The sequence below is a fragment of the Schistocerca nitens genome, chromosome 9 (assembly GCF_023898315.1).
Source record: "Schistocerca nitens isolate TAMUIC-IGC-003100 chromosome 9, iqSchNite1.1, whole genome shotgun sequence".
In the NCBI taxonomy this organism is placed as follows: domain Eukaryota; kingdom Metazoa; phylum Arthropoda; class Insecta; order Orthoptera; family Acrididae; genus Schistocerca; species Schistocerca nitens.
The window spans coordinates 217,007,775-217,031,303 of record NC_064622.1 but is presented as its reverse complement, the minus strand read 5'-3'; the positions used below and the strand labels follow the sequence as shown (position 1 = coordinate 217,031,303).

The 23,529-nt window shown below is 44.6% G+C and overlaps 1 protein-coding gene across 2 annotated transcripts in view; it reads left to right on the top strand.

The window, feature by feature from the left end:
• The window catches only part of LOC126204428 (phospholipase DDHD1-like), a 211,003-nt gene that overhangs the window by 172,656 nt on the left and 14,818 nt on the right, over nucleotides 1-23,529 (top strand). The window lies entirely within an intron of this gene.

Below are 23,529 nucleotides of genomic sequence, written 5' to 3'. Positions count from 1 at the left end.
TTCACTCAGTTGCGACCATATGCAATTGTCTACAATAATATTGAGAATTTCACAGCAAGATATTGAGCATAGCACTACTTTCCAGTGCAGTAGAGAGCCACGATACAGTGGACCTTTTTTCATCTGAGTTACCAACATCTAAGTCTGCAGTTATTGTCACCATTCAAAACTAAATTTTTATCCATTAATTAAAGTCACTTCCTATGCAGTTGTACATGGTTTTATGTTATAACATAAGGTAAACTACATATTCAGCTTACTGTGCCACTGAGGCTGATCCGCCTCCAGCGACATGATCTGCTCTCTGCCAACCTTGTCACGATTTGCCTCAAACAAGTGGACACTACTCCAGTTTGTAAACTTTTGTCTGTCTGCAACATCAGATACATAACTTTTCATAATACTTATGCCAGCTCCAATTTATACTCCCATGGGGCTGCTATTGTGAGAATTTTCAAATTATATTTCTTTTCCAAAAGTATTTTTATTGACAGGCTATTTTGTGCCCCTCCCCTCCCTCTCCCCCTTTCTGGGACAGGGACAAGTCCATTTTACAGGGACCAAGGGATGTGTCTCCCCTCAAACTGTCTCTTACTTTTTAGTTTTGTCTGAAATATCCCTATGCAGATCTTCTAGAACCTTCGAGATGCCGCTTTTACCCCTCTCTATGACATGGCTTCCACCCACCTTAGTGGCACTACTCCCCGATCTGTTTCCTCACCTCTGTGTGTAACAATGGTCAAACCTGGTCTTGCATTCCCTGGATTCTGCTGTTCAACTCAGCTGAAAATTTCATACCAGTCAAATCAAAAGTTGGATTCAGATGCAGATCAAATAAATAAACTGCAAATTCCCTGCTGCATATTTTACAGTTTATTATAAACTAATTTATGCTTTTCCTCAACTTGAGGAATTGTGTAATATTATGTTTGGAAATGAACCTTGATAGGAAAGAACATTTCACTGCCATCTCTTACCCCTCTATTAAACTGCGCCCTATCAAGGAGACCATTGCTGCATGGCACTCCTCCTTCCATTCCTCCCAGAAGGAAACCATTGTCCTGTCACCTCAGTATTTTTATTACTAGATCAACCCACAATTTTGTTTTATGTAATAAGTCACCCCATTTTCTTGTTGTGGACCCTGACAGACACTGACATCCTTTTCTCCTTTTCTTCCATTATAAACATAATCTTCCAGAATCTTTCACTGTGATATTGGCAGATGACTCGCAGACTATTGAACTGGTTCTTTGTTTTCTCCATGGAAGTGTATTTTATTCTCAGTTATAATGTTTTAAACTACTTAGGGGCAGGGGGTGCTCCGGTTGCTTGCTAGGTTTGGGGAGCTCTTGATCCTACCATCTTTCCCAGCTGCCTTGGTTATTTCTCTTTTATTCTATTGTAATTACTTTTATATGTGATCAGTCCCTTTTTCGTACTGCAGTGTAATTTTTTTGTGCAGAGGTAGCACTCTGATGAGTAGTGGGTGCATTCCTCTTCTTTAACATCATTTTTAGCCTTCTCACTCTTGTTGTTGTTGTTGTTGTTGTTGTTGTGGTCTTCAGTCCTCAGACTGGTTTGATGCAGCTCTCCATGCTACTCTATCCTGTACAAGCCTCTTCATCTCCCAGTACCTACCGCAACCTACATCCTTCTGAATCTGCTTAGTGTATTCATCTCTTTGTCTCCCTCTACGATTTTTACCCTCCACACTGCCCTCCAATACTAAATTGGTAATCCCTTGATGCCTCAGAACATGTCCTACCAACCGATCCCTTCTTCTAGTCAAGTTGTGCCACAAACTTCTCTTCTCCCCAATCCTATTCAATACTTCCTCATTAGTTATGTGATCTACCCATCTAATGTTCAGCATTCTTCTGTAGCACCACATTTCAAAAGCTTCTATTCTGTTCTTGTCCAAACTATTTATCGTCCCTGTTTCACTTCCATACATAGCTACACTCCATACAAATACTTTCAGAAATGACTTCCTCACACTTAAATCTATACTCGATGTTAACAAATTTCTCTTCTTCAAAAACGCTTTCCTTGCCATTGCAAGTCTACATTTTATATCCTCTCTACTTCGACCATCATCAGTTATTTTGCTCCCCAAATAGCAAAACTCCTTTACTACTTCAAGTGTCTCATTTCCTAATCTAATTCCCTCAGCATCCACCGACTTAAATCGACTACATTCCATTATCCTTGTTTTGCTTTTGTTGATGTTCATCTTATATCCTCCTTTCAAGACACTATCCATTCCGTTCAACTGCTCTTCCAAGTCCTTTGCTGTCTCTGATACAATTACAATGTCATCGGCGAACCTCAAAGTTTTTATTCCTTCTCCATGGATTTTAATACCTACTCCGAATTTTTCTTTTGTTTCCTTCACTGCTTGCTCAATATACAGATTGAATAACATTGGGGAGAGGCTACAACCCTGTCTCACTCCCTTCTACGTTTCCTTCTCTCCCTTTTCCTACTACCGAATTCCAGTCACCCATGACTATTAAATAGATAGTGGTCAGAGTCCACATCTGCCCCTGGAAATGTCTTACAATTTAAAACCTGGTTCCTAAATCTCTGTCTTACCATTAGATAATCTATCTGAAACCTGTCAGTATCTCCAGGCTTCTTCCATGTATACAGCCTTCTTCTATGATTCTTGAACCAAGTGTTAGCTATGATTAAGTTGTGCTCTGTGCAAAATTCTACCAGGCGGCCTCCTCTTTCATTTCTTAGCCCCAGTCCATATTCACCTTCTACGTTTCCTTCTCTCCCTTTTCCTACTACCGAATTCCAGTCACCCATGACTATTAAATTTTCGTCACCCTTCACTATCTGAATAATTTCTCTTATTTCATCATACATTTCTTCAATTTCTTCGTCATCTGCAGAGCTAGTTGGCATATAAACTTGTACTACTGTAGTAGGCGTGGGTTTCGTATCTATCTTGTCCACAATAATGCGTTCATTATGCTGTTTGTAGTAGCTTACCCGCATTCCTATTTTCCTATTCATTATTAAACCTACTCCTGCATTACCCCTATTTGATTTTGTATCTGTAACCCTGTATTCACCTGACCAGAAGTCTTGTTCCTCCTGCCACCGAACTTCACTAATTCCCTCTATATCTAACTTTAACCTATCCATTTCCGTTTTTAAATTTTCTAACCTACCTGCCCGATTAAGGGATCTGACATTCCACTCTCCGATCCATAGAACGCCAGTTTTCTTTGTCCTGATAATGACATCCTCTTGAGTAGTCCCTGCCCGGAGATCCGAATGGGGGACTATTTTACCTCCTGAATATTTTACCCAAGAGGACACCATCATCATTTAACCATACAGTAAAGCTGCATGCCCTCAGGAAAAATTACGGCCGTAGTTTCCCCTTGCTTTCAGCCGTTCGCAGTACCAGCACAGCAAGGCCATTTTGGTTAGTGTTACAAGGCCAGATCAGTCAATCATCCAGACCGTTGCCCCTGCAACTACTGAAAAGGCTGCTGCCCCTCTTCAGGAACCAAACATTTGTCTGGCCTCTCAACAGATACCCCTCTGTTGTGGTTGCACCTACGGTATGGCCATCTGCATCGCTGAGGCACGCAAGCCTCCCCACCAACGGCAAGGTCCATGGTTCATGGGTTCATTAGTATTGCGAATCTCCCAACTAGAAGAAATTTTTTTTTATCTTTAATATCTTCATTTGTAACGTGTTATGGGGTGGGGGGCGGGGGGGGGGGGGGGGGGGCAGCGTGAGTGGTGAGCAGTGAGTGTCTGATGACGGTGGGGTTTCTCTCACAACAGATGAGCCCTTGGAGATTCCTAGTCTGCTCTGACGCTTGTAATGGCCTGACCTGTATGATTCTCTTTAAATTATTTCTCAGCTGTGGCATAATTGCTTTCGAGACCTCACTTATACCACTCCTACAAACTTTCATAATTCAGTTAAATTTCTGGGTTAGGTCATTAACTCTAGTTAGCTATTTCTTGACCAAGGGACTGAGGCCTCACTGTTTAGTCCTTTAACCACCAACCAATCAACTCAATCAGTTCCAGTTGTGTGCAGCTTGATTCCAAATGTACAGTTTGTGGATCTGCCAGGTCAAACCGTCATACTTGAAGGTGACAAATTGCCTATTGGCTTCTGTCTCGGGTTCTTCGGCCGACGTTCATCTAATGATTTTTCTGACGTTTCGCCAGCACGAGTGGCTGGCATTGTCAAAGCTTCACCCTCCATTGCCGGTGGTGAACTGGAGCCGAGCTCGCGGGCGCAGACTATATGTACCCGGCGCGCCAACGTCCGAGGGCTTCTCCGCGGTCATTTCCGGTGCGGTTCTCCTCTTGCTACCTGCGACGGTCGTTCGCTGCAGTACGGGAAGCCAGGATCCGTTGACCTTAAGGCTTTCCTCTTTCTTGTTCAAACTGTTCGCGTGTTTTTGTATTTCTACAGCTTCTCTGAACAAGCGCGTGTGATAGTGGTTCTCTACAGCCAGAACTTCCGTGTCGGCGAATTTTATTACGTGGTCGGTCTCATTCAGTGCGTGTTCTGCCACGGCCGATTTCTCCACCTGCCCCAACCTGCAATGTCGCTTATGCTCCTTGATCCTGGTGTTAATGGATCGTCCAGTCATTCCGACATAAACTTTTCCGCATGTGCATGGTATGCGGTATATTCCCGACATTGACAGTGGGTCTCTTTTCTCCTTCGCCGATCTAAGACACTCTTTGATCTTCCTTGTCGGTTTGAAGATCGTCTTTACGCCATGTTTGCGCAATATACGGCCGATTCTGTCCGTCACTCTGGGAATGTATGGCAGAAAGGCCGTACCCGACATTTCTTTTTCTGGTTCCTTACTTCGCCGAGTGTTTGGCTCAGTTACACTTCTAATATAATTTGTGGAGTACCCATTGCTCCTCAGGACTGTTTCCAGGTGTTGCATTTCTCGTTTGAGGTGTTGCGGCTCACATATTCGTCCTGCTCTCGTTACGAGCGTACTAATCATGCCCCTTTTCTGGCTCGGGTGGTGGTTTGACAGTTTGTGCAGGTATCGGTCCGTGTGAGTCGGTTTTCGATACACGCTGTGTCCCAGGTTTTCGCCATCCCTTGTGACCAGCACATCTAGAAATGGCAGTTTCTTGTCCTTTTCTACTTCCATGGTAAATGTTATGTTGGCATGGAGGCTGTTCAAGTGTCTTAGGAAGTCACCGAGCTGTTCTTCACCATGGCTCCACACCACGAAAGTATCATCGACGTACCTGTACCACACCTTAGGTTTGCAAGTGGCCGAGTCCAGTGCCTGTGCTTCGAATTGTTCCATGAAGAAGTTGGCCACCACTGGACTGAGAGGACTACCCATGGCGACGCCTTCCAGCTGTTCGTAGAAGTCGCCATTCCACGTGAAATAGCTCGTGGTGAGACATGCATGGAAGAGCTTTCTGATGTCTAGCGGGAAAATGGAACCGATGTGCTCCAGAGCGTCACTGAGTGGCACTTTCGTAAATAACGAAACAACATCAAAGCTGACCAGGATGTCGTTTGGTGCAAGCTTCAGTTTCTTCAGCTTCTCAATGAAATGTCCTGAGTCCTTAATGTATGTGTCGGTCTTCCCCACGTGTGGTTGGAGCAGAGAGGCCAAGTGTTTTGCCAGCTTATATGTCGGTGATCCAGGAGCGCTAACGATCGGTCTCAGTGGAACGTTGTTCTTATGGATCTTGGGTAATCCATACAGCCGAGGTGGTAGGGCTTCTGTGTTGCGCAGGTTTCTCTGTATGTCCGCCGGCAGAGAAGACGCCTTGATCAATCGATTCGTATTCCGTGTGATACGTTGCGTCGGATCTGCGCTTAGTTTTCGGTACGTCGTCGGATCTAATAGGTCTCGGATCTTTTGCTCATAATCTTCGGTCTTCATTACGACGGTCGCATTCCCCTTATCGGCAGGCAGTACCAATATACTCTTGTCGGCGTTGAGATTCTTAATGGCTTGTACCTCTTCTTTCTTCAGGTTGCAAGCTGGCGGTTTTGCTCGGCGCAGTATCCTGGCTGTTTCCGTGCGTATTTCCTCTGCCCTTTCACAAGGAAGGGCACGAATGGCTGCTTCGGTGTTGGCAATGATGTCCTCCATAGGTATGGTTCTCGGGATGATAGCGAAATTCCCTCCTTTTTGAAGAACAGACACTTCCGCTTCGGTCAATTGTCGTTCAGTGAGGTTGACCACTGTGTGTGACATGTCGGGAGTCGCCTTGTCGGTCTGCTTCCGGCATCTTTCAAACTTTTTCTTCTGTCGCTCGGTGCAGCGCTCGAGTTCGTTCTGCATGCTCCTGTGAGTGATGCTGTCGATCTTGTCCCAGTCGTCTCGATGCATTCTGCTACTTAGTTGATAGAAAATGTCCAGAAGTTCCTGATCCGTTCTTGCCAAGTCTCTCCGTGTTGTATGTATTCGCTCACGAAGAAAAGCTCGTTCCATTCTGTCGTAGATACGATGTGCTTGGGCGGTGGTGAATAGGCGCTTGCATCTCAAGAACTTCGGTGTAGCACATTCATCTCGGCACCGTGACAGAAAGGCGAGAGAGGACATCAGTCGCGCTTTCTTCTTCCGTCGTTGGTCAAGGCGTCGGTACAATCTGCAAATCTCCTCCCCGTAGAGGCGTAATACAAAATTGTTGAGGCTTTCGTGGCCACTTGTTGACAAATTGCCTATTGGCTTCTGTCTCGGGTTCTTCGGCCGACGTTCATCTAATGATTTTTCTGACGTTTCGCCAGCACGAGTGGCTGGCATTGTCAAAGCTTCACCCTCCATTGCCGGTGGTGAACTGGAGCCGAGCTCGCGGGCGCAGACTATATGTACCCGGCGCGCCAACGTCCGAGGGCTTCTCCGCGGTCATTTCCGGTGCGGTTCTCCTCTTGCTACCTGCGACGGTCGTTCGCTGCAGTACGGGAAGCCAGGATCCGTTGACCTTAAGGCTTTCCTCTTTCTTGTTCAAACTGTTCGCGTGTTTTTGTATTTCTACAGCTTCTCTGAACAAGCGCGTGTGATAGTGGTTCTCTACAGCCAGAACTTCCGTGTCGGCGAATTTTATTACGTGGTCGGTCTCATTCAGTGCGTGTTCTGCCACGGCCGATTTCTCCACCTGCCCCAACCTGCAATGTCGCTTATGCTCCTTGATCCTGGTGTTAATGGATCGTCCAGTCATTCCGACATAAACTTTTCCGCATGTGCATGGTATGCGGTATATTCCCGACATTGACAGCGCAGATCCGACGCAACGTATCACACGGAATACGAATCGATTGATCAAGGCGTCTTCTCTGCCGGCGGACATACAGAGAAACCTGCGCAACACAGAAGCCCTACCACCTCGGCTGTATGGATTACCCAAGATCCATAAGAACAACGTTCCACTGAGACCGATCGTTAGCGCTCCTGGATCACCGACATATAAGCTGGCAAAACACTTGGCCTCTCTGCTCCAACCACACGTGGGGAAGACCGACACATACATTAAGGACTCAGGACATTTCATTGAGAAGCTGAAGAAACTGAAGCTTGCACCAAACGACATCCTGGTCAGCTTTGATGTTGTTTCGTTATTTACGAAAGTGCCACTCAGTGACGCTCTGGAGCACATCGGTTCCATTTTCCCGCTAGACATCAGAAAGCTCTTCCATGCATGTCTCACCACGAGCTATTTCACGTGGAATGGCGACTTCTACGAACAGCTGGAAGGCGTCGCCATGGGTAGTCCTCTCAGTCCAGTGGTGGCCAACTTCTTCATGGAACAATTCGAAGCACAGGCACTGGACTCGGCCACTTGCAAACCTAAGGTGTGGTACAGGTACGTCGATGATACTTTCGTGGTGTGGAGCCATGGTGAAGAACAGCTCGGTGACTTCCTAAGACACTTGAACAGCCTCCATGCCAACATAACATTTACCATGGAAGTAGAAAAGGACAAGAAACTGCCATTTCTAGATGTGCTGGTCACAAGGGATGGCGAAAACCTGGGACACAGCGTGTATCGAAAACCGACTCACACGGACCGATACCTGCACAAACTGTCAAACCACCACCCGAGCCAGAAAAGGGGCATGATTAGTACGCTCGTAACGAGAGCAGGACGAATATGTGAGCCGCAACACCTCAAACGAGAAATGCAACACCTGGAAACAGTCCTGAGGAGCAATGGGTACTCCACAAATTATATTAGAAGTGTAACTGAGCCAAACACTCGGCGAAGTAAGGAACCAGAAAAAGAAATGTCGGGTACGGCCTTTCTGCCATACATTCCCAGAGTGACGGACAGAATCGGCCGTATATTGCGCAAACATGGCGTAAAGACGATCTTCAAACCGACAAGGAAGATCAAAGAGTGTCTTAGATCGGCGAAGGAGAAAAGAGACCCACTGTCAATGTCGGGAATATACCGCATACCATGCACATGCGGAAAAGTTTATGTCGGAATGACTGGACGATCCATTAACACCAGGATCAAGGAGCATAAGCGACATTGCAGGTTGGGGCAGGTGGAGAAATCGGCCGTGGCAGAACACGCACTGAATGAGACCGACCACGTAATAAAATTCGCCGACACGGAAGTTCTGGCTGTAGAGAACCACTATCACACGCGCTTGTTCAGAGAAGCTGTAGAAATACAAAAACACGCGAACAGTTTGAACAAGAAAGAGGAAAGCCTTAAGGTCAACGGATCCTGGCTTCCCGTACTGCAGCGAACGACCGTCGCAGGTAGCAAGAGGAGAACCGCACCGGAAATGACCGCGGAGAAGCCCTCGGACGTTGGCGCGCCGGGTACATATAGTCTGCGCCCGCGAGCTCGGCTCCAGTTCACCACCGGCAATGGAGGGTGAAGCTTTGACAATGCCAGCCACTCGTGCTGGCGAAACGTCAGAAAAATCATTAGATGAACGTCGGCCGAAGAACCCGAGACAGAAGCCAATAGGCAATTTGTCAACAAGTGGCCACGAAAGCCTCAACAATTTTGTATTACGCCTCTACGGGGAGGAGATTTGCAGATTGTACCGACGCCTTGACCAACGACGGAAGAAGAAAGCGCGACTGATGTCCTCTCTCGCCTTTCTGTCACGGTGCCGAGATGAATGTGCTACACCGAAGTTCTTGAGATGCAAGCGCCTATTCACCACCGCCCAAGCACATCGTATCTACGACAGAATGGAACGAGCTTTTCTTCGTGAGCGAATACATACAACACGGAGAGACTTGGCAAGAACGGATCAGGAACTTCTGGACATTTTCTATCAACTAAGTAGCAGAATGCATCGAGACGACTGGGACAAGATCGACAGCATCACTCACAGGAGCATGCAGAACGAACTCGAGCGCTGCACCGAGCGACAGAAGAAAAAGTTTGAAAGATGCCGGAAGCAGACCGACAAGGCGACTCCCGACATGTCACACACAGTGGTCAACCTCACTGAACGACAATTGACCGAAGCGGAAGTGTCTGTTCTTCAAAAAGGAGGGAATTTCGCTATCATCCCGAGAACCATACCTATGGAGGACATCATTGCCAACACCGAAGCAGCCATTCGTGCCCTTCCTTGTGAAAGGGCAGAGGAAATACGCACGGAAACAGCCAGGATACTGCGCCGAGCAAAACCGCCAGCTTGCAACCTGAAGAAAGAAGAGGTACAAGCCATTAAGAATCTCAACGCCGACAAGAGTATATTGGTACTGCCTGCCGATAAGGGGAATGCGACCGTCGTAATGAAGACCGAAGATTATGAGCAAAAGATCCGAGACCTATTAGATCCGACGACGTACCGAAAACTAAGCGCAGATCCGACGCAACGTATCACACGGAATACGAATCGATTGATCAAGGCGTCTTCTCTGCCGGCGGACATACAGAGAAACCTGCGCAACACAGAAGCCCTACCACCTCGGCTGTATGGATTACCCAAGATCCATAAGAACAACGTTCCACTGAGACCGATCGTTAGCGCTCCTGGATCACCGACATATAAGCTGGCAAAACACTTGGCCTCTCTGCTCCAACCACACGTGGGGAAGACCGACACATACATTAAGGACTCAGGACATTTCATTGAGAAGCTGAAGAAACTGAAGCTTGCACCAAACGACATCCTGGTCAGCTTTGATGTTGTTTCGTTATTTACGAAAGTGCCACTCAGTGACGCTCTGGAGCACATCGGTTCCATTTTCCCGCTAGACATCAGAAAGCTCTTCCATGCATGTCTCACCACGAGCTATTTCACGTGGAATGGCGACTTCTACGAACAGCTGGAAGGCGTCGCCATGGGTAGTCCTCTCAGTCCAGTGGTGGCCAACTTCTTCATGGAACAATTCGAAGCACAGGCACTGGACTCGGCCACTTGCAAACCTAAGGTGTGGTACAGGTACGTCGATGATACTTTCGTGGTGTGGAGCCATGGTGAAGAACAGCTCGGTGACTTCCTAAGACACTTGAACAGCCTCCATGCCAACATAACATTTACCATGGAAGTAGAAAAGGACAAGAAACTGCCATTTCTAGATGTGCTGGTCACAAGGGATGGCGAAAACCTGGGACACAGCGTGTATCGAAAACCGACTCACACGGACCGATACCTGCACAAACTGTCAAACCACCACCCGAGCCAGAAAAAAGGGGCATGATTAGTACGCTCGTAACGAGAGCAGGACGAATATGTGAGCCGCAACACCTCAAACGAGAAATGCAACACCTGGAAACAGTCCTGAGGAGCAATGGGTACTCCACAAATTATATTAGAAGTGTAACTGAGCCAAACACTCGGCGAAGTAAGGAACCAGAAAAAGAAATGTCGGGTACGGCCTTTCTGCCATACATTCCCAGAGTGACGGACAGAATCGGCCGTATATTGCGCAAACATGGCGTAAAGACGATCTTCAAACCGACAAGGAAGATCAAAGAGTGTCTTAGATCGGCGAAGGAGAAAAGAGACCCACTGTCAATGTCGGGAATATACCGCATACCATGCACATGCGGAAAAGTTTATGTCGGAATGACTGGACGATCCATTAACACCAGGATCAAGGAGCATAAGCGACATTGCAGGTTGGGGCAGGTGGAGAAATCGGCCGTGGCAGAACACGCACTGAATGAGACCGACCACGTAATAAAATTCGCCGACACGGAAGTTCTGGCTGTAGAGAACCACTATCACACGCGCTTGTTCAGAGAAGCTGTAGAAATACAAAAACACGCGAACAGTTTGAACAAGAAAGAGGAAAGCCTTAAGGTCAACGGATCCTGGCTTCCCGTACTGCAGCGAACGACCGTCGCAGGTAGCAAGAGGAGAACCGCACCGGAAATGACCGCGGAGAAGCCCTCGGACGTTGGCGCGCCGGGTACATATAGTCTGCGCCCGCGAGCTCGGCTCCAGTTCACCACCGGCAATGGAGGGTGAAGCTTTGACAATGCCAGCCACTCGTGCTGGCGAAACGTCAGAAAAATCATTAGATGAACGTCGGCCGAAGAACCCGAGACAGAAGCCAATAGGCAATTTGTCAACAAGTGGCCACGAAAGCCTCAACAATTTTGTATACTTGAAGGTATTGGGTGCTGTCCTACTTGGAAGTTCGATTCCTAATGGGTCAGTAGCAACACCATTTCCAGCCTCTACACATAGACTGACAAGCCACCACTTTACATCAGTAGGCAAGGCCTACGATGTGATCAGTTTGCAAAATAAATTTTGTAACCCCAGGCACATGCATATTATAACTTTGCTTGCACGTACATGGATGAGTTGGGCAAAATGATCTGTGCGAAGAGCTGCATTATGTAAAAGGATATAGCAAATTTAATTTTTTATGCTAAAGTATTACCTTGGCATCTTAGAAAGCATTTATATTGCATTATACAAATTTTGCAAAATAAAGCATTACAATCATTAATTTTATATCTTTATTTTATAAGTTCGTAGATAGCACATATATATTGTCAAGTACAACAAGAGAAAGCCACTGGCTATAATGTGGCTTTCACTGAATGTCTTTATAGGAACAACAGGTTAGATACACTCACAGTGAACAATGCCATTTGGCCACATCTGTGTTCTGGTAGCAGATGTAGACAGCACATATATACTGTCCTCAGAGTCTCTTGTTGCAGCATGACTGGATAAAATCTTCTCTGTTTTCAAGCCACATCAACTACAATAAAATTCTCCAGCCTTCAATAGCAAGCACCGCCATCCTCATCAAGAGTAAAACTACTGACTGCCAGGGCTGGCACTATTTCTTGATTATATACCTCCAATTATAGCCGCTGGCACCAATCAGAAAGGGCCAAAATGATGTGTGCGCAGAAGCTCATAGCAACTTCGACCCACCACAGTACCGAATGTCATCAGGTGGTGCGAGGGGCTGCTGCCACATTTGAAACTGCCACTCCTTCCTCCCTAGAAGCGTTAAGCATCTGCCATTACTTCCTTTCAACATCCAAAGCCTGCCCTGGTCTCCATTGAAATTGTTACTGTTCTACATCTACATTTACATCCATACTCCGCAAGCCACCTGACAGTGTGTGGCGGAGGGTACCCTGAGTACCTCTATCGGTTCTCCCTTCTATTCCAGTCTCGTATCGTTCGTGGAAAGAAGGATTGTCGGTATGCTTCTGTGTGGGCTCTAATCTCTCTGATTTTATCCTCATGGTCTCTTTGCGAGATATACGTAGGAGGGAGCAATATACTGCTTGACTCTTCGGTGAAGGTATGTTCTCGAAACTTTAACAAAAGCCCGTACCGAGCTACTGAGTGTCTCTCCCACAGAGTCTTCCACTGAGTTTATCTATCATCTCCGTAATGCTTTCGCGATTACTAAATGATCCTGTAACGAAGCGCGCTGCTCTCCGTTGGATCTTCTCTATCTCTTCTATCAGCCCTATCTGGTACGGATCCCACACTGCTGAGCAGTATTCAAGCAGTGGGCGAACAAGCGTACTGTAACCTACTTCCTTTGTTTTCAGATTGCATTTCCTTAGGATTCTTCCAATGAATCTCAGTCTGGCATCTGCTTTACCGACGATCAACTTTATATGATCATTCCATTTTAAATCACTCCTAATGCGTACTCCCAGATAATTTATGGAATTAACTGCTTCCAGTTGCTGACCTGCTATTTTGTAGCTAAATGATAAGGGATCTATCTTTCTATGTATTCGCAGCACATTACACTTGTCTACATTGAGATTGAATTTCCATTCTCTGCACCATGCGTCAATTCGCTGCAGATCCTCCTGCATTTCAGTACAATTTTCCATTGTTACAACCTCTCGATACACCACAGCATCATCTGCAAAAAGCCTCAGTGAACTTCCGATGTCATCCACAAGGTCATTTATGTATATTGTGAATAGCAACGGTCCTATGACACTACCCTGCGGCACACCTGAAATCACTCTTACTTCGGAAGACTTCTCTCCATTGAGAATGACATGCTGCGTTCTGTTATCTAGGAACTCTTCAATCCAATCACACAATTGGTCTGATAGTCCGTATGCACTTACTTTGTTCATTAAACGACTGTGGGGAACTGTATCGAACGCCTTGCGGAAGTCAAGAAACACAGCATCTACCTGTGAACCCGTGTCAATGGCCCTCTGAGTCTCGTGGACGAATAGCGCGAGCTGGGTTTCGCACGACCGTCTTTTTCGAAACCCATGCTGATTCCTACAGAGTAGATTTCTAGTCTCCAGAAAAGTCATTATACTCGAACATAATACGTGTTCCAAAATTCTACAACTGATCGACATTAGAGATATAGGTCTGTAGTTCTGCACATCTGTTCGATGTCCCTTCTTGAAAACGGGGATGACCTGTGCCCTTTTCCAATCCTTTGGAACACTACGCTCTTCTAGAGACCTACGGTATACAGCTGCAAGAAGGGGGGCAAGTTCCTTCGCGTACTCTGTGTAAAATCGAACTGGTATCCCATCAGGTCCAGCGGCCTTTCCTCTTTTGAGCGATTTTAATTGTTTCTCTATCCCTCTGTCATCTATTTCGATATCTACCATTTTGTCATCTGTGCGACAATCTAGAGAAGGAACTACAGTGCACTCTTCCTCTGTGAAACAGCTTTGGAAAAAGATATTTAGTATTTCAGCCTTTAGTCTGTCATCCTCTGTTTCAGTACCATTTTGGTGATAGAGTGTCTGGACATTTTGTTTTGATCCATCTACCGCTTTGACATAAGACCAAAATTTCTTAGGATTTTCTGCCAAGTCAGTACATAGAACTTTACTTTCGAAGTCATTGAACGCCTCTCGCATAGCCCTCCTCACACTACATTTCACTTCGCGTAATTTTTGTTTGTCTGCAAGGCTTAGGCTATGTTTATGTTTGCTGTGAAGTTCCCTTTGCTTCCGCAGCAGTTTTCTAACTCGGTTGTTGTACCACGGTGGCTCATTTCCATCTCTTACGATCTTGCTTGGCACATACTCATCTAACGCATATTCTACGATGGTTTTGAACTTTGCCCACTGATCCTCAACACTATCTATACTTGAGACAAAACTTTTGTGTTGAGCCGTCAGGTACTCTGTAATCTGCTTTTTGTCACTTTTGCTAAACAGAAAAATGTTCCTACCTTTATTAATATTTCTATTTACGGCTGAAATCATCGATGCCGTAGCCGCTTTATGATCGCTGATTCCCTGTTCTGCGTTAACTGTCTCAAATAGTTCGGGTCTGTTTGTCACCAGGTGGTCTAATATGTTATCGCCACGAGTCGGTTCTCTGTTTAACTGCTCAAGGTAGTTTTCAGATAAAGCACTTAAAAAAATTTCACTGGATTCTTTGTCCCTGCCACCCGTTATGAACGTTTGAGCCTCCCAGTCTATATCCAGCAAATTAAAATCTCCACCCAGAACTATAACATGGTGGGGAAATCTGCTCAAAATATTTTCCAAATTATCCTTCAGGTGCTCAGCCACAACAGCTGCTGAGCCAGGGGGCCTATAGAGACATCCAATTACCATGTCTGAGCCTGCTTTAACCGTGACCTTCACCCAAATCATTTCACATTTCGGATCTCCGTCAATTTCCTTCGATACTATTGCACTTCTTATCGCTATAAACACGCCTCCCCCTTCACTGTCCAGCCTGTCTCTGTGGTATACATTCCAATCTGAGTTTAGGATTTCATCACTGTTTACATCTGGTTTCAGCCAACTTTCTGTCCCTAGTACTATATGGGCGTTGTGACCGTTTATTAATGAGACCAGTTCTGGGACCTTTCTATAGATGCTCCTGCAGTTTACTATTAGCACATTAATATTGTTATTCCCTGTTGCATTTTGCCTACTCCTACCTTGCCGCGTCTCAGGAGGCGTCTTGTCTGGCCTAGGGAGGGAATTCTCTAACCTAAAAAACCCCCATGTGGACTCCACATGTACTCCACTACCCTTGTAGCCGCTTCCGGCGTGTAGTGCACGCCTGACCTATTCAGGGGGACCCTACATTTCTCCACCCGATAGCGGAGGTCGAGAAATTTGCACCCCAGATCTCCGCAGAATCGTATGAGCCTCTGGTTTAAGCCTTCCACTCGGCTCCAAACCAGAGGACCGCGATTGGTTCTGGGAACGATACTACAAATAGTTAGCTCTGATTCCACCCCGCGAGCGAGGCTTTCCGCCTTCACCAATACCGCCAACCGCCTGTATGAACTGAGGATGACCTCTGAACCCAGACGGCAGGAGTCATTGGTGCCGACATGAGCAACAATTTGCAGTCGGGTGCACCCCGTGTGCCTGCTCGGACCTTGCTGAAGGAGCAGCCACATGTCCACTCACAGGCAGAGCGGGCGATGCCACACGTCCAGCCTCCACATTTACCCTCCGCCTCGTGCGCCGCGAACGCCGCTGAACCCGCCACTCCCCATGGGGAGAGGGTGGCCCAACCGCGCCCGGTACCCGCAAAGATGTCTCGACAGCAGGGACAGTGGGTGAAGCATGTAACACCTGGGGTGTACCTTGCGACGCACCAGACTCCCCACTGCCGCTACACTCAGAGGCAGCAGCCTGAAGACGGCTGACCGCGGCCATCAACACGTTCAGCTGTTCGCGAACAGTGGCCAGCTCCTGCGTCCGTACACAGCAGTCACACATCCTATCCATCCTAAGGAATCTATTTACTGAAGAGAGTTAATCAACTTTTAACTAGACTGCTAATTCACTAAAGGCGGCTGATTATTGACTAAACTGTGATTGCTAGCCACTTCTTGTAGAAAGCAATAAAAATAGCACTACCTGCCTCTGGACTGTATTGAAAACAAACACTAGCACTACTGGCACTATGATTTACTAAAGGGACTCACTCTGACTGTATTCAAAACAAACACGAAATCTATGGAACACTATTAATAGCACTTGACAATTAAAGCTTCCTAAAAGCAAAAACATACGGAAGAAGAAGTGACAAGTAAGAAAAATACAGTTAATACTCAAATTAAGGTAGCTCGCTGCACAGCAGATGTGAAGCAGACGGCGGTCTAGTCTCAGCCGCCTCTTTTCTAACAGAGTCCCAGTATGTTGATGCTTGAGCCAAGACTATTGCGTTCTCAAACTGTTTATTTGTGTCTGTCTTTGAGGCAATGTTCAGCTATGGCCAACTTGTCAGGCTCCTTTTGCTTAATATGTCTCTGGTGCTTGGTACCGCATTCCACAACTGTGCAAACTGTCTGTCCTATGCAGGTGCTGCCATACTGACAAGGGACACCATACACATTCGATACACAAAGAGCTATGTGGTCTTTAACAGGGCACAACATGTCTCGTATCATGGTGGCAGGCTGGAACACTGGTCTCACTCCACATCTCTGTAGTACTTTCTGCTCATTGCCCCACAGTACAGCAGGAAAGCTGCCAGCTTGGTCTTTTCTGCCTATTCATATGGTGTCCTCCTTCATTGACACCTGAAGGAGTTTGTAATATCTCTTTTGCTGTAGACATTCTCCCTGAATACGTGCCTTAAGTGCTGCAATTTGAACTGTAGGTGGTCGTCATCAGAAATAACTTTGGCTCTGTGTGTTAACATGTTCAGGACCACTTTCTTGCATACAAGTTGGTGAAAACTACTGGCATTCAAATATTGATCAGAGTGAGTCAGTTTCCTGTACACTGAATGACCAAGCTGTCCTCCTGGCTTCTGTTCAAGTAAAACATCTAACAACAATAGCTTGCTGTCCTTCTCCATCTTGAAGGTAAATTTAATGTTGGTGTGGACACCGTTCATGTGATCCACAAACTGCTGCAGTGTATTTTCACCGTGAGGCCATATCAGGAAGGTGTCATCGATGTACCTAAGGAAGCGAGACATGTGCAATGCTGCAGATTCAGAGCCTGCTCGTTAAAGTGCTTCATGAAGAAATTTGTGACTGCAGGAGACAGTGGTGAGCCCATTGCTGTGCCATCCGTCTTTTTGTAACATTTGTCGTGGTACAAGAAGTCATTGTCATTAGAACATGACAGAACGGCTTGACAATTCCAGGTGGAGACTGTTCGGCAAAAAGTTACAGCGTGTATTGAACTAGCACCCTCATAAAAAGTGACACTACATCCAGACTAACCATTCATTATTTTGACCTATTTTCATTTCCTTGAGTGTTTCAACAAATGTCTGCAATTTTTCAATATGGTGTTCACAATGACACAGTTTGGGCAGTAATAATCCTGCAAGATGTTTTGCCAGTCTGTAGGTGGGTGAGCTGATTGCACTAACAATGGGCCTAAGAGGAACATGTTCCTTATATATCTTCAGCAGTCCATAAGGGCTAGGAGGTCTGGTGGTGTGAGGCATTAATTTCTTCACCACTTCAACTAGTAAACCAGATTCCTTTAATAACTTCCCTGTCTTCCTGACTACGATCGGTGTTGGATCGCAACTAAACTTATAATAAATTTGGCACCTTCAGGTGGTGTTCTTAAGTGTTCAGAACCACGGTGGCATTTCCTTTGTCGGCTGGCAAGACACCCAAGTTCTCATTCTCGTGCAATAAATGTAAGTCATGTCATTCCTCCTGGCTAATACTTGATTTCAGTGGCTTGGCTTTTGGCGGTATATGGCTGGGGTTGGTCTTATGTCCTCAGCTGCTCGTGCAAGAGGTGCCGATCACACTGCTCTATTTCACTAATAATATCCAAAATTGGCAAACGTCATGGGACTGGTTAAAAATTAAGGCCTTTACTCAGCACTGCTACAGAGTCATCCTCCAGTTCTTGTTTGGAAAGATTAACAGCTGTTCTGTGGGCCTTATCATTCTCCACATCTGTTCCTCCATGAGTTATGTGGTCAAACTTGTTACATTGCTTACATGTTGACTGGCACAAACTAGCACACTGTTGTGCTGCCTTGGCTGCTTCTCCCTTGTCCCAATTGAATGACAACAAAGTAGACGACAAAAATTGAAGACAACAAACAAGTTTCTGGCATTAAGATCAAGCCCATATCTTGTCTGCCATATCCTGTCTCACTATGGCATGACTTACCCTCTTCAAAATTCTGTCCACTGCAGCTGTTTGAATGTGGTACTTAACTACAGCAAAGCGAGGAATGACCTCCTTGTCCAGTAGCACTGCAAAAATACTAAAGAACTCAGCAGATGTGATTTCTTTTTTTACATTCTTTCCAGCAGTCTCTCACTGCGTGTTATGTCCTCACTGGTCCTGTGACATCTGCCAATTTTGGAGACTATTAGTGGAATAGAGCAGTGCATTTGGCATCTCTCACATGAGGCAGCTGAGGACATGACTAACTGCAAGCCATACACTGTCGAAAGCTAAGGCACCAAAATATTAGTCAGCAGGAATGACGTGCATTATTCTTATTGCATGAGAATGAGGACTTGGTTGTCTTGCCAGCTGACAGAGGAAATGCCACTGTGGTTCTGCACACTGAAGACTACCACATGAAGGTGCCAAATTTATTAGAAGATGAGGCATACCAGAAGCAATCTGACACAGGCCATAGTCAGGAAGACAGGGAAGTTATTAAAGGAATCTGGTTTACTAGATGAAGTGGTGGAGAAATTAATGCCTCACACTACCAGACCTCCCAGGCTTTATGGACTGCCGAAAATACGTAAGGAATATGATCCTCTTAGGCCCATTGTTAGTGCAATCAGCTCACTCACCTACAGACTGGCAAAACATCTTGCAGGATTATTACTGCCAAAACTGGGTCATTGTGAACACCATGTTGAAAAATTGCAGACATTTGTTGAAACACTCAAGGAAATGAAAATAGGTCGATATGATGTAATGGTTAGTCTGGATGTAGTGTCACTTTTTATGAGGGTGCCAGTTCATGACACGCTGGGACTTTTTGCCCAACAGCCTCCACCTGGAATTATCAAGCTGTTGTCATGTTCTAATGGCAATGAGCTCTTGTTCCATAACAAATGTTATGAAATGACGGATGGTACAGCAATGGGCTCACCACTGTCTTCTGCAGTCACAAATTTCTTCATGGTGCACTTTGAGGAGCAGGCTCTGAACTCTGCAGTGTTGCGTCCATCTTGCACCCTTAAGTACATCAATGACTCCTTCCTGATATGGCTTCATGGTGTAAATACACTGCAACGGTTCGTGGATCACATGAATGGTGTCCATTCCACCATTATATTTACCTTCGAGATGGAGAAGGATGGAAAGTTACTGTTATTAGATATTTTAGTTGAGAGGAAGCCAGAAGGCCGGCTTGGTCATTCAGTGTACAGGACACCGACATGCTCTGATCGATATATGAACGCCAGTTGTTTTCACCACCCTACACACAAGAAAGCGGTCCTGAACACGTTAATACACAGAACCAAAGTTATTTCTGATGACCACCACATACATTCTGAGTTGTAGCACTTGAGGCACGTATTCAGGAAGAATGACTACAGCGAAAAAGATATTGAAAATTCTTTCAGGTGTCACTGGAGGAGGACACCTTGTGAATCAGCACTCCAGTGGCTTCCCTGCCATACTGAGGGGCAACGAGCAGCAAATGAGCACATTTATTGCAGAGACATGGACTGAGACCAGTGTTTTGGCCCACCTCCCAAGGTACGGGATATTTTGCACCCTGTTAAAGATGACATAAGTCTTGGTGTGCCCAATGTGTATGGTGTCCCTTTGCAAGTGCATCTATGTAGGCCAGACAATTTGCGCAGTTACAAAACATTGTACTGAGCACAATAGACATATTAAGCAATGGGAGCTCGATAAGTCGGCCATAGCTGAGCATTGCCTCAAAAATGGGTACAAAATACAGTTTGAGAACACAAGAGCCTTTCTCATGCGTCAACATACTGGGACTTTGTTATAAAAGAGGCAGCTGAGATTAGAACGAACAGCAATAGTTTAAACAGAGACTGGGGCTACACACTGAGTAGGGCATGGGGGCGTGCCTTGGATGTTGAAAGGAAGCAACAGCAGATGCTTAACGCTTATATGGAAGTGGGAACGGCAGTTTCAAATGTGATGCCAGCCCCTCGTGCCAACTGACGTCACTTGGTCCCGTGATGGGCCGTAGCTGCTTTGAGCTTCTGCACAAGCACCATTTCAGCTATCTTTGGTTGGTGCCAGCGGCTGTAAGTGGAGGTATATAAGCAGGAAATAGTGCCTGCCCCAGCAGTCATTAGATTTACTCTTGATGACAACGGCGGCGGCGAAAGCTCGAGAATTTTATTGTAATTGACGTGGTTTGAAAACAGAGAAGATTTTATACAGTACATACATATTGTCAGTAAAGAGATGAATGCTATTGGCTGTTCAGTGGCTTTCAGTGAATGCCTTTTTAGCAACAAGAGGCTAGATGTAATCTCAGTGAACAATACCATTAGGCCATCTCTGTGTTCTAGTGGTTTGGATTGTTGGCTACTAACACAGAGATCTTGTATTTGATTCATGGTGACTACCTCAGATATTTCTGTGGCAGAAAGTTGAAAAATGGACCCACTGAGCCTTTTGAGGCCAACTGAGAAGTTACTTGATAAAATGAACTACAAAATTGGAAGGCAATCTGCTGAATTGTGTGTGTCAGGTTAGCAGACTCACAACATTTGTTCAGCTATACAAATTTGTACACAATTCGGAAGACTTAGGAACAGATGAGATGTGACAGAGCGAAGCGTTGCCACATCTGCTTTAACTTGCTTCTCCCTTTGCAGAACATTCACCAAACAGTCCAAAACACAAGATTTCCTACTCCTGGCACAAAAGTAGGGCAAAACAGCGGTATTCAACGGATTACTGGTGTACAAGGATATAAGTTTAAACAACAAAGCTACTTTTACAGCCAAGAAGCTGTATAGGGATCACAAAGATCACAGTGTACAACTTCCCTGTGGCTGTCAATCAACTGGGAGTTGAATGAAGATTGGCTGGCAAAGAGATAAGTTTTATACTCTGATGAGAGGCAGTGCTGGCAAAGAGATAAGTTTTATACTCTGATGACAGGGCAGTAAATGAATTTAAGTGAAAACTTTTACTTACTTTAGCTGATGATGAGATAAATATGGCAAGTATTTTAAAATTTTATGTACTGTCTGGACTCCAGCCAATGCTTTTAGTGTACATTGTGGTTGGCTCACTCTTGTTTAGTTTAGTGATAAAAATGAGCTACATTCATTTGCTGTAGCATTTTAATTTTCCCTATAGTGATGTTTATATTTATTTTAAAGAAGGTTGATGAATTGGCTAATATATTTATTATCAGGAAATGCTTGCTTGAGCTAACACATTTTATTTGGGAAATTTTAACTTTTAGCATTTTACCCACAATTGCCTCTTTCTATTTTAGTGTAGAATAATAAATACTAAAGAGCCCTACAGTCTATTATTACCAGAACTGAATGCTAATTTCTATCTCTGACAACCTAACATGTTTCTCAGAAATTCAAGCTGTAAACAACAACACAATCTTTACGTCATCTTAACAACATGCAGACACTGTACTGAATTAATTAAAAACACTGCAAACAGAGCTGGTCTCATTTAAATGTTAGAGAAAAGCTGTTTCAGTCACCGTCTGTAAGTTACAGGGTGTTGTATCCACCTGACATTTGCTATATTTAGCTGTATGTATTTTATGGATTAAGAGTCAGTTGGCTCTTGCATTGTCATTCTTTTGGGAATATGAGCTGATTTTTAATTAGTGTTAAAAATACCAGGTTTCATATAAAAATTACTGAGACTGACTCTTTCGCCTTTCCTATATTGTATTTAGCACTAGCACTTTCAAAATACAAAGGGCATTCAGTAACCAATGAAACACTTTTTTTTCTTAAAGCAGGTTGGTTTTATTCATGGTTCCAATACACCATATTATTCCCCCATTCCTTTGGCTACAAAGCCCTGTTTTACAACATAATTTCCATTGATTGTGATGACCTTACACCACTGCTGGTTCCAAAATGATATTCTCGTAGAACTAGATGCTTCATTTCTGTGGATTTTTCATGTGATCCTGCATAGTTATAATCATCACTATACTGTTGGTCATTTTTGGAATACTTAAAACAATAATAAGTTCTATGTCTAAACTGATATGCTTATAGCAAAAACATGTTCTGCATTAAAGAAATAAGTTTTTTGCATTGTTTATTATTCATTTCTGTTTTGTATTTGTATTTTGACATTTTGTTTGTGTAGCCGTTCTCAAATAAAATATGTAACCCATTAACGACATATGTTTTGGATTATAGTCATTTTCATGGTCAACTCATGGTTGGTCAGACTTGAAAGCTGTAGCCATGATATTTGATAAAGTAGAAATATTAGCACACAGCAGTGTCATTTATTATTATCAAAGAATACTGAGCTGTGTGCAGTCACACCTTGTAACAAACTAACCAGAACTAAACCTGTGTGGACAGGTACAGTCCATGTGAGGTCTATTTTCTACACAGCTGAAATGTCGTTGTATGTAAAAATAAATAAAATTGAAATGAGTAACAGTAATTAAAGGAAACTTAATTCTTTCAAGAAGTTTATCATGGTTGTGAACCCTATTGCAATTAAGCTGTTGCTATATCTTCTGTATTTCCTCAACAGTTTTCCCAAGTTTAAAACAAAACACTACACATATGTCTGCTCTTAGAGGTGGACTGTTGCAACAATGTAAATTCATAGGAAAACAACAGTGGACATACATTCATCATAGCCAAATTCAACCACTTTGGTTGGTGCCACTCATTACAGAGGCATAAAGAGATTGTGCGGAGACCTGTAATGGTATTTTGATATGTTCATAATTATTTGTATACAAAATTTCAGTTATGGTAACTTTGGAGAATAACCTTGCAGTTGAGAACTGTTTTTGAATGTCACAAGTGTAAGAAAAGAAAGTAAAAAAGGATTATTTTTGGTTTTTGCTTCTGAAACTGTACTGTTTTCTTTTTTTGTTAACAAACATCTTTTTTATATAGATTTTAATCTGTAACATGACTTTTTCTGCCATTGTTGTGCTGTTGTTTGAGTAAGTTAAATGTCTTATTTGCACAGTGTTCAAGGAGT